Here is a 12,584-nt window from a genome sequence, read left to right as displayed (position 1 = left end):
ATTTTCTGAGGCTGTTATAATAAATTACCAAAGCAGGATGGCTTAAAACAACAGAAATGTATTCTCTAGCCATCCTGGAGGCCAGAAGTCCTGGATCGAGGTGTCGGCAGGTCCACGCTCCCTTCCAGTTCTCTAGGAGAGAGTCCTTCCTGCCTCTCCCAGTGTCTGGTGGCTCCAGGCATTCGCTGGCAGGTGACAGCATCACTCTATCTTCCTGTCTTCACACAGCCTCCCCTCTTGTGTGTGTGGGCACTCCCTCTGCATCACTCATGACCACCCGTCATTGGGTTTAGTGCCTCCTCTCAACATCCTTATTTCATCCCATTTTTACCATATCTATATATATAAAAAGCCAGCAACTGGAATGTCGTAATGACTCGAATGACTGGTTGCTATGACACCCACTGTGGCCAGCGAGCCCGCCCAATGGAGCCCCTCCCCCCAGCCAGCTTCACCCCCTATTTGCCCACACACACACCAATTGGGGGTGGGGCTGGCTGGCCCACCACCCACAGCCCCTCTCCATAACCAGCCCTGCCGCCAATCAGTCCCCTCACCCCAATTGGGGGCAGGGCCTGCCAGCCAATTGCCTGTGGCCCCTTCCCCCAGCTGGCCCATCCCTGATCAGCCCCGATTGGGGCGGGCTGGCCAGCCAACCTCCCACCATCTCCTCCTCCTGACAGGCCTGGCCCCCATCCAGCAATTGGGGCCAGGCCAGGTTGGACCCCACCCGTGCACAAATTCATGCACTGGGCCTCTAGTTAGGTAATATTTGCAAGTTCCAGGAACTTGGATATGGACACATCTTTATGGGACCACCGTTAAGCCCACTGCAGGATGGAGGGGGGGGATGAGCCACTGATCAGACCCCTAGTGGGCAGGAAACTGCTGAGTTCTCATTGCCTGAATTTATTGGGTATCCCAGAAGTCAATGGCAATTTCTCATTCCTGGAATTCGGCAATAAAGTGCCTCAAACCTAAATTCCTCTTATAAGTGGATGGAATTGTGTGCACATTCAGTGTATAGATTACTTTTCCAAACCACACCCATAAGGAGGAATCCAAGGCACTGTCTCAGGTTGGTTGGGAGCTATTTGCTGCTGTTTGGTGGAAACCCTTCATCCAGGCCTGTCCAGCAGACCTGCCACGAACCCGGTCTCAGCTGTGCTTCCCAGAATGCGGCCCCAAAACTCAGGCACCAGGGTGACCCCAACACTGTGACCCTGTCAACTCCCAGCCTCTCCCAGATCAGAACTTCTGGGGAGGGAGTCCCAGGAACCAGGGCTTCTAACAAACTCCCCTGGTGATTTTTATTAAAAGAAAGAGTAAGAACTGCCAGGTCTTCTCTTGACCTCCATCCTGAAGGAAGCTGAGGCTATGGGTCAGCTCACTGGACAGGGAGTAGCCACTGTTTCTACTAGCGTGGGACCAGCCTCAGGCATCCAGTCATAAATCACATGTGAGGACTTTATTGCCTTTGCATCTCTTTGTTGCTAGTCTGTCTGGAACACCCACACTGCTTATCTCCCTGTTCAGCCGAGAAAGGGAGCAGGCCTCCAGGGGCGAGCCCAGAGGGGACAGCATTCTCTGGCTTTCCTTCCTGGTATGTGATAGTGCTTTTCAATTTCAGGCTGCGATACTAAATTCCCCTTTTAACATAATGTATTACACAAATAAGTCAGCTTAAAGGAAAACATTATGAAAATAAAAATGCAAACAGTAAGCTGAGAAAGGTGGTAATGGATGAAAACACTTACCTGTTAGTCAGGATTCTCCAGAGAAACAGAAATACACACACACATGCACATACACTTACACACATACATATACATGTACACACACATATATAGAAAGAGCTTTATTATAAGGAATTGGCTCATGTGATTATGGAAACTGAGAAGTCCCAAGATCTACAGGTGACAAGCGAGAGACCCAGGCTGGCCGATGGGGTAGTTCCAGTCCACAGCCAGCAGGCTCAAGACCCAGGAGAGTCAACTTTCAGTTGACGTTGGAAGTCAAAAGACTGATGCTCCAGCCCAAGAGTTCCCTCTTACTCAGCTTTCTTCTTCTATTCGGATCTTTATGATTGGCTGAGGCCCACCCGCACTGGGAAGGCCATCTGCTTTATTCAGTCTCCTATTCAAATGTTAGTCTCAACCAGAAACACCCTCCAAGCACACTCGGAATAATGTCTGAGCACCCTGTGGCTCCGTCGAGTTGACACACAAAATTCACCTTCACACTGGCCAACACAACACAAGCAATTAAGAGTAAGTGTTATGGCCAAAACCGGTTTGGCTCAGTGGATACAGCGTCGGCCTGCGGACTGAAAGGTCCCAGGTTCGATTCCGGTCAAGGGCATGTACCTGGGTTGCGGGCACATCCCCAGTAGGAGATGTGCAGGAGGCAGCTGATCGATGTTTCTCTCTCATCGATGTTTCTAACTCTCTATCTCTCTCCCTTCCTCTCTGTGAAAAATCAATAAAATATATTTTAAAAAAAAAAAAAAGAGTAAGTGTTATGTGTGTGTGCATCTGCACCTTGAGAAAGCAGCTCTTCGGCCCCCAGGACTCACTCAGCAAGAGTTAATTCTCAGGTTGACCAGATGGTCAGATTGGAGTATTCATGAACTTTCTGGCCAGGACACCCTGGTTTAAGAAGGTAACTAACACCTTTGTTTGGACTCACTCCACAGTCGCTTCCACTAAGCAGGTGAACTCACCAGACCAAACTCCCTCCTCCAGCTCTACCTTTCTGGCTCATACCCACCACAGCTGGGGGGACAGGCTTCTCGTGGAAAGAAAGCACTTTGAAATTCAAGTGTGAATGTGGGACAGAATGGTCATTATAACTCTCTCCCTCTATAGAGCTAGTATGCTTCAAGGTAAAATATTGAAATACAAAGTCACTACAAGTGTTAACACAGAGATTTGAGGATGTTTATTAATAGGATGCACACTTTCTAAAAATAAGTAGCTTGGAGTAATGGCCTTAGGATATTACTCTATTCCTATTAAATCTGATTATTGCTCAAACCCTTTGCAATTGTTTTTCCATTCATTTAGCAAATATTCATTGAGTAACTACTATAAACCAAGAAAAGCAAGCCTGGAGTGACCATTAAGAATTGTGAAGAGTATAAACCTTGCAAAACCCAAATCTAATCCTCTCTCCAAACCTTTGACTTCTCCCCCTTGCTGCTCAGGAAACAGCCAAACTCCCTTGTGGCCTCTGGCCCCTATGAGGCCTATAGGCTCCCCCTCCTCTGTTGCCCCACCAGAGGCCCTCACCCACCTGCCCCACCACCTGCCCCAGCCACACTGTTCCTTGTTCCAGAGCTGGGACTGTCAGCCTCTTCAATAAAGGGCCCACAGTGAACATTTTAGGTTCAATGGCCTATAGGATCTGTCATAACTATTCAACTCTGTTATTATAACACTGAAACAACCACAAAAGACAGTACATAAGCATGTGGGTGTAGCTGCATTCCAAAAAAACTTTACTGAAAAAACAGAGTGGGCAGATGGGGCCCACACGGCACTTGGCTGGCCCTGCCCTCTGACTCAGCCTGGTGCACACTCCTGCTGCGGCCGGCGTGGCCTCTTTCTTCTCACCCAGTTAATTTCACTTTTCCTTTAAGTGTCAGAAAACACCCTTTCCAGGAAACTCCTCCCTGGCTCTTCAGAGGATATTCTGCCCTTCAGAGCAGTTATCATAATTGTAATTAAAGTGTATGTGTGCACACATGAGTGTGAGATGATCCAACATCTGCCTTTCCATGAGTCATGGGGCAGCCTGCTTTGCTCACCACAATATTCCCAGTCTGGCACCTGCTGGAGGCCCAGTGAGTGTCTGTCAAACAAATCAATCACTGAGTGGTAGACAAGTGGATGTGCAAGCTAGGAAGACTTTGCATCCTTGATCTTCCCAGCTCCCCTCGCCAGGCAAGGCAATTGGATCAATGCTTTGTTTTCTTTTCTTCTGATGTTTTTCCCTAGAAAGTGTGTGGGCAGCTTTTTCCAAGTTCACCTTCCGCTTACCAGCTCTGAGACCCGGGGTGAGATAATTTCTGACTGGGGAACCAGGAAATAGGTTCACATGAGCAAGGGCATCAGCAGAACAAAATAATCAGAGAGGAGGGAGGCCAGAAGGGTGGCGTTTCCCTGGAGACAGGCGGGCCAGGTGGCTGGGCATTTCAGAGGAAGACAGGTGGCAGGGAAAGGTGCTACCCAACTCTCAGACCCATCATTTTATGGAACAGACAGGTCCTTGGACCTCATCTGTCGGCTCTACAGATTGAGACCTTCTCCTTAATACGCAGCTCAGAGAACCCCCACTGAAGTGTTGTTGGGAGCTGAGAGCCCAGTGAGGATGGAGGAGGACTGAGATCACTGTAGAGCCCAGTGTAGGATACAAATGTCCCACGGGATTGCTGTCTTCTTGGGACTGCCAAGGCCACTCCTTGGAAAATGTCTGCTCCCTTGATTCCCTGCAGATACACCAGCATTCCTGTAGTATGACACCAGGAGGGAAGTGCATTTCTTGGGGCAGGTATGTCAGGGGAAGCTGGAGACAACCTGGTGAATGGGTGGGTGGGAGGGCAGGGAAAGAGGCCACGGTCACTCTAAGGAGCTGGGACAGGCTCCAAGGAAGCAGAGAGGTTTCGGGGCTTTGTGCGCTCTCCTGCTGCACCGTTCCAGATGTGATCCCATTGTTACACTGCGGCCTCATGCACAGGAAGCAGCAGGACTGCAAGCACTTATTAAACAGTGTATATTCTCTGCGGGGGGGGGGGGGGGGGAGGGTGTGCACACACACACACATACTTGAGCGGTTGGAAATATAAACATCTTGCATATTTTGTTTGTTTTTCTTCCAGCTCAGAAAGGCCTTCCTTTGGTTTGTCATCTGCTGTCCCCTTGGCAGCCAGGGCGTAATCTGATCGAGGAAACTCAAGCCCAGCGAGGTGTCCCGGGATCCTGAGTTGGCTTTTCTTGGGAAATGGCTTCTCCCAAGATTGCTGTCACTGTGCGAATGCGTTTTCACAAGACCATTTAGCAATACTGGATGTGACATTTGATTGGGCCTTCCTTTAAAAAGGTCAGCTCTGCTTTAATAATGGTACCTGTCATTACCACGCGTAATAGGAAAATACCGGCCAGTTGACAGACCGGAGGCAGAGTGGGTTTTTTCAGCCATTCAAGATATGGTCACCCCGCAGTGTACATAAATATTAGAATGTGGTAGTAATTATAATGTGTGAACAGGGCAGAAAGGTTAATTCTGTTTCATTTTGACACCTGAAGGTGTCCAGCAAAATGTCAGTTTAAAATGTTCAGATAGAGCCTGTTCCTTTCGGGTTCAAGTAAGCCAAATACACGGCTGACGTAAGCCAAAAACCCAGTGAGTGAGAGAAGAAAACATAACTCAAACCATACTCCATATCCACCCTCCAAAGATTGATATCCCAGCAGAAACACCATGTAACAATTTGGATTGTTCATGGACTTCTAAAAGAAAGATGACTGACTGCCTGGTTGGTACAGTAGACCCAGAAGTCAACTAAGCCCCTGTTTTCAAGTGAGAGAACAGAGAATCTGATAATCCATGGCGTGTCCAGATCATGAGCCACCTTATAAAAGAGATAGGAGTAGCACCATGAGTCTATTTCTGCAACAGAGACATCCTCAAATTGAAGGACAGGCATTGGCCATGGGAGTGGACAACCCATTCCTCATCTGATGACCACGAGGCCCAGGGAGGGAAGTGATGAGGGGCTAGAAGGGTGGGGACCACCACGCACTGGGCACCTCTTGGTGCTGGGAATGTAGGAGGGGTATTTGCCTCTGCCTCATGCATTTCTCACACTGACCAAGATCCAAGTGCAATGGTGTGTGGGTTCCAATTTCAAGTCTGGGTCTCTCCTCTGCCTCAGGGACTGCTGGGAGCCGGTCCATCCTTGCTGTTTCAAGGGACCTGGCATATATGGCATACTGTTCTTAATATGTTTGCTCACCTTCTTGGCACTATGTGTTTTAACCAAGGTCACCTCTCTGAGAAAGGTTGTTTCCCCAGGTAGGGATTTTCCCCTGAAGTTAGGGAGGGAATAAAACCCCTTAACTAAGTGCCAGGCCAGTAATTAATCACTTTAACTACGAACAATCATGCTTAAGCTACATAATCTTTACTCCCTGGAATGGAGATAAGAAACACCCTAACCTTTGGAATAGAGATTGATAGGATTGGAATCAACTGGTATAAATACAGATGTAACAAGACAACAGGACACAGAACCTACACAGAACCTAGAGACAGAAGAACTTCGCTGGAGAGAACATGGCAAAAGATCCTGGACAGAAACTGGAGACAGAATCTAGAGACAGAACCTAGCGAGAGAACATGGCAAAAGATCCTGGCAGAAACTGGCCACAGAAACCTAGAGACAGAACCTGGCTACAGAATCTGGCGACTGAACCTGGCTGGAGAACCTGGAGAACCTGGCTGGTGAACCTAGTGAGAGAACCGAACCAGAATTTGGCTGGAGAGCCTAGACAGAACTTGGCTGGAGATCCTAACCAGAACTTGGCTAGAGATCCTGGCTAGGCTGCTGATCAACTGAACGCTGTCTCTGTGTCATTCCTTCTTCACCAACTCCGTCCACACCTTTGGGGACCCCTGGACCTGCTGGGGCTGGACCCCAGCAAGGGACAGCAGGACAGTCAGTGCACAGAGATCTGGGTGAACAGAGACTCAAAAAGGATGGTGTGAGTCACATGCTGCAGAGAGGCCGGAAGGAGAAAGGACGTCCTACTTGTCAGAACACACAGAGCAGTTGAGCTTTCTCTTATCTACAGGAATCCTCCCTCCCCAGATTCCTATGGAAGGCCTCTACAGCTCTGGTCTTCCAAGGCCCCAGGCTCTGAGCATTTTGTGGGGTTCCTACCCAGCGGAACTGGGTTTCTTAGGAGTCTCCCAAAGCAATAGTTTTTTTATAAATTTCCCTTTCGCCTTTCCTTGCTTCAACCGAGAATTTCATGTCAGAAGGGCTGACTTCTTTTCTCTGCCCTTTTTGAAATCTGCTACCTTCCTCCTCCAAAGGAGAAGGTCCCTGGCATGCGGCCCTAATGGCAGGGAAGTTGACACTGGGGTCGGTGTGGAATGAGCCCTGGTGGCCCTGAGCCACCGGCTGCTCCAGACCAAAGGAATGTCGATGCCCAGCCCCCCCCCACCCCCCCCCAAAGCCACCACTGGGCCCTACGGGGCGGCTTGGTCCATGGGAGGCGCCAGCCTTCACCTCTCCCACAGCCCTGCTTTCCTGTCCAGCAGGCTCCCCCTCAGACCTCTTTCTTGCCCAGCAATCTGACACCGCCAGGAGATTTTTATCCAGTCTCCTGTCTGGGATCCCCTCCCCGGCCTGTAGGGTTCAGTGGCTCTCCTGTTCCAGGCTTGCCCAGTGGTGGGCTCGCAGGCAGCTAGAGAGGGCTGACCCTGCACATGAGGGCAGAGGCCCTCCAGCTGTGCCTCGGACCCCACAGTCACTGCTCACCTTTCAGTGAAGCCTCCCCGTCTCCAGCCAGGTGGGTCACCTGGGCCGTGGCTCCCTCGGCGCCTGCAGAAATCTCAGAAGCTGTGGCCACTGGCCACCTGATTAAGCCGAGGCATCACTGCGGGCCCAGAAGGGCAAATCCAAGTCCTCAGACCTCCCTCTATGAGCAAAGCCCATAAAGGAGGAAGGAGGAGAGCAGGAGAAAGATCCTTTCTGCCAAGGCCTCACCTGGCTGGTGATGTCCCTCTGGTGTCCGGGCCGGCTGGGTCATCCTCCCCACAGAGGCTGAGGGCCACCCCCAGTGAGGAAGCTGCATCAGCCCCAGTGTGGGGATCACAGGCTGGGGCGGGGACGCCACTGAGCTAGAGTCGATGGGATTACCTGTACACACTGAGGAAGAGGGTGGGCAAATTCTGGCTGCAGGGGAGGGAGGTAGGTGAGTAGCAATCCCTTTGTTCCCGGTAAGCACAGGGACAGAGTTGGGAGGAAGGAGAATGCCTGCTAAATGCTGGCGCTGGGTTAAATGCTTTTTGTAAGTGAAGGTCACTTGCTGAAGTTTCCACATGCGGGACTCCCAACCGTTCCATCCACAGCAGATCAATGCACAGAAAGATTGGTATTTGGAACTCATCCTATGCTAGGCCCACAGCTGATTTATCAGAGAAGACAACCCTCCCCAAGGGAAATCAAGAAGAAAACAGAGGTGACCCCAACCCCAGGAAACCTTGATAATGAGAGGGTGCAGGGTAGACCTGCCTGTCGCCTGTGTCCTCATGGAGAAGGACTTCCAGGTTTTCTTGCAATCTGCCACCCGTCCCGGACAAGGAGCTCAATGGACACGTGTTGGATGGATTAATGAATGGATGGGTGGCTGGATGGATGGATGAATTGGAGGACTGGATGCATGGATGGATAGATAGGTGGATAAATAAATAAATGCACTTGAGGGACCACCATTTAATCCTAGGCTAAAAATAGCTACCTTTCAACTTTGGCCAAGTCACTCCAACTCTGTCTTTTTGTTTATCTACAAAATGCAAATAATGATTCCACAGGTTATGAGAATGAGGGCGATGTCACAGAGGAGCAGAGCCCGGCGGAGGCTCTGACCTGCCAGGGCCCCTTCCATCTTCCCTGGGCACACTGACCAGATGGCAGCTCTCTGGCTAGATGTGGTTGAAGTCTCTCCCTGCTCTTATTCCAAGAATCTACGTGCACACATGAATGTATGGCCTTGGGGTACGTAGTCAGCAGGAAGGGGACTAGTCCCGCAGAAGGCGGTAAGTGAATGCAGTCAGCCCGGCTGGGTTCCCGCCCACGTCTTGGCTCAAATCCGAGATAAGAGAAAACATTCTTCTTTTTCAATTACTGTCATGACTGACAGGTTTTTCAGGGTTCCCTCTGCTCATGTGGAATGCAGAAATGCAGGAACGAGGCATTCCAAAACACAGCCCTTGAAAACAGACAAGCCTTCCCGCTAATTGACTCCAACAGCCAGTGTTCAGCCCAGGGCTCCTTCCCTTGGAGAGATGCTAACCAGGGAATGCCGTGTGCGAGCTCGCAGCCCAGACGAACGGATCTGCAAGCTCATCTTAGGCAATGAAAGCTAAACATATTGAGTCGGGATCCCCAACATCTCAATGTGGTATTGATCTTTTTCTACAATTCTGGCATAAATCCTATAGGATAAACCTTATAAAAGTTCATAGATGAGCAGATTCAAAAATTGAAGGAAAGTGTAAGGACATCCTTTCCAACCACACAGGCCCATAGGAGGCAAAACATCTCCCGAATCTGGGAATAAAAAAGGAAAGCAAAATGTCCCCTAAGAGTTAGATGGGATATCAACACATATGGGGGCAGTCTGAGCATCGTGCAGAGCTCGCTGCAGAGGCCTGGCTCCTGCTGCAAAGCCCACTGTCCTCCCCTCGAGCACAGAAAGTGCCAGCAGATGTGGGCCGGTGGCCACAGGAGACGGGACAGAGCACCCCCTGAGAAAGTGAGGGGCATGATGGGGAGAGCATGTCCCAGCCGAGGACAGGACAGTCCCTGGGCCACATGAACACCCACCACTGCATGGATTGCCCGGCTCTCCTGATTTGGTGACATGAAATACAGCAGGGTTTTCACGGGCAAGGGCTTTGGGCTCAGAGTGACCAAGGGCTCAACCACAACACCCAGCCCAGCCTTTTGGCCTTGGACTTGCTGCTGTATCGAACAAAGTCTCATTTTCCTAATGTTCATTTACACATATTTTTTTTCACGTGGAACAGCCTTCGATAAGTGTCAGCTTTTAAAAAAATATTCACAGTTAACCACTCTGGAAGCACCTTCTGAATTATACTTTGCTTCACCTCCAGGAAATGAACGCGTGGTCAGGCTCCCCGGCAGCCCCACGCTCGCCTGCTCCCAACGACATTGCCCCACTTTATTCTGCGCCACGTCTCTGAGACACTACATGGAGGGCATCTCTTCCAGTGACGCCCAGCACCCCACTCCATTGGCATTTCTTACCCACCTGCCCAGCTGCACTTGGATAACAGGCACCAAGAACAGTCAGCAGCTCAAAGCCATCTGGGAGACCATCTCCTCCAGCCTGCGTTCAACCCATGAGACAACCCCGCACGGACAGGACCCAGATCTTCTGGACTGGAAGCAGCTGTTGCCCTCAAATCCCCTGATTCCAAGGCCTTCCCAAACCTTCTTTTAACTCCTAGGAATTCTTATAGTTCAGGGGTAAAAACGTTACATTGGGCGTTTTGACAAAGTGGCAGGAAGCTAGCCCAAGTCCTCAGGTTCTGAATTCAGTGCACAAGAAAAGAGAAATGGTGGCCCAGGTGGCGAGGGGCTCTGTGAGGCAGCCGGAGAGGGTCTCACCTCCCATCTGTGGGCACACAGCGGTGCCCATGCCCGACATGGGTGCCTTTGCTTCCTGCTGGTGAAGAATACGTTTACTTAAGCAGAATGTTCAAAACAACTCCCCAGATCCCAGAATTGGGGAAGGGAATCGGGACGTGAGTGGAGTGTCTATCGCCATTGAGCTCGTCTGCCGGGTGGTCCCCGAGCTACTTGGCCTTCTCCGTGTGTATTTCTAGAATATGAATGCCTGTCATATTTCTGGCTATGCATTCATTTGGATGCAAACCAATTCAAAATGCTTGACCCAAATGAGCATTTCTGGGCTCTCTCCACATGGAAACGTGACCTGTCCCACCCCACAGAGGACCCCCCCAGACCCCCATCTGGGAGCTCCCCCCTGAGGCCATCCTCAGCACCAGGGTTCACAGAGAAGGGCAGTGCCCCTCTCCAGGCCTGGCATCCGCCCCAGGTCTCCTGAGCCTCCAGGAGCCCAGCAGCACCAGGGGATGAGGAGTGTGCCATGCAGGTGCCATGCAGGTACCACGCAGGCCGGAGAGATGCATCGGGAGCCTCAATAAGACATTTTCTCAGGTGCAGCTGCCTCCTCTGTGGTGAGGTCAGGGCTCCAAGTCCTTCCCACAACACCCCACCCCCAGCTTCCTCTCACGGCCCCTCCCAGTCCAGACATCACCCTGGAAACCGGATTAAGTCCCCAAACATCTTCCTATTCCCACAGCATTAAGGAACTCTCCGAGGAGATAAGTGGGGACCCTGTGATTGTTTTCACAGATGAGAGAACGGGCAGAGAGGAAGAGTATAAAAGAGTTTTCTGTAATCAACAGTCTCCATAATACACGGAATTACAGCTTGGCCTCCTCTTACAGACCCAGATTCTCAGGACAGACAGCCCCGGGGCTCACACATCATTTGGTAAACGGAACCACCCACAGTGGCTTCATCTCATGAAAGTGCAAAGCCCCCTCCCGGACAGGACACACACCCACAGCCCCTGGACCTCAATGACCTGGACCACAGACCAGACAGGAGGGCAGAGGCAGCGCACAGGGGCAGATGTTCAGGTCTGATACAGGCCTGTGTGCCGGAGCCAGGAGCAGAGGCAGGACCCCGGAGCCCAGATAAACCCAGGGATCTGGTGCCTGTGGGTCGGCAATGAGAAAGGAACAAAAACCCAGAGACCCCTTTGCATGTTTATTCTACATGCAACGTGCAGACTTAGTCTTTGCCTACATAAAGCCCCCAAGAGAAGCCGTCATATTCTGGAGCCGCCTCATAGCTTTCTCAGCCTCTGGGAGGCTCAGCCCTGGCCCAGGCTGGGGCCCCAGAGCAATCCCTGCAGGAGACCTGCCACCCACACTAGTCATACCAACCAGACCCCCAGGCCCTTGACCCTGTGCATTCTGTCCCAGAATCTTCCATCTGAAGATTCAGCCCAGGCACCCCACATCTGAAGCCCAAGTTCACCCCTCCTTCTCCATAAACACCCCGTGAGGCCCTCCCTGGCTCTGACCCAGCCTCTGCTCGGTCTTGCCCTCCACCCTGATTTCCAGCTGTGGCCACCGCCCTGGGACCGCCAGCTCCTGGTGAGGACACCCTGTTCTGCGCTGACAAGCTGCACACACCCAGAGAGGCCCAAGTGACGCGGATACAGCTCCTTTTCCTCTTCCTACCTAGAAACAGCTTCACCTCTGGGCCTGGACGGAGTAAGGGGCTTCTACAGCAGCCAAGGAGACGGCTTGGGCAGGAGTGCTGTGGGGCTAGGGCCCGGAGGCAGCAGACACGCCCCAGGCCCACATCCCAGGTTCACATCTGCCCCCACGGTGAAAGCCAGCTTCCTGCTAGGGCCCAGCACAGCCTCCTCCTGCAGCCATGGTGGGAGGGCTTTCTGATGCTTCTACCTTCTAAGAGGTGCAGCGAGGCGGCTGGCCACCGGGTTGACTCTCAGGCTGGGCCTTGGCTTCTTATTCCGTTGGGATGCACGGGCACAGCCCACCGTTCAACAGCTATGACATTGGGGTCGTGCTGGGTCACGCAGCCCTTTGGCTGTCACATGGGGATTAGCTTATTCACAGAGTGATATTGGGGTCCCTTTGTTCACATGTCACATGCCTACATGTCATATCCAGGGGTCTTTTGATCCCAGTAAAGGAGAGAGGCTCAA

The sequence above is a fragment of the Myotis myotis genome, unplaced genomic scaffold (genome assembly GCF_014108235.1).
Source record: "Myotis myotis isolate mMyoMyo1 unplaced genomic scaffold, mMyoMyo1.p scaffold_m19_p_8, whole genome shotgun sequence".
Classification (NCBI taxonomy): Eukaryota; Metazoa; Chordata; class Mammalia; order Chiroptera; family Vespertilionidae; genus Myotis; species Myotis myotis.
The sequence above is the reverse complement of the archived record's forward strand: the minus strand, read 5'-3'. Positions refer to the sequence as shown.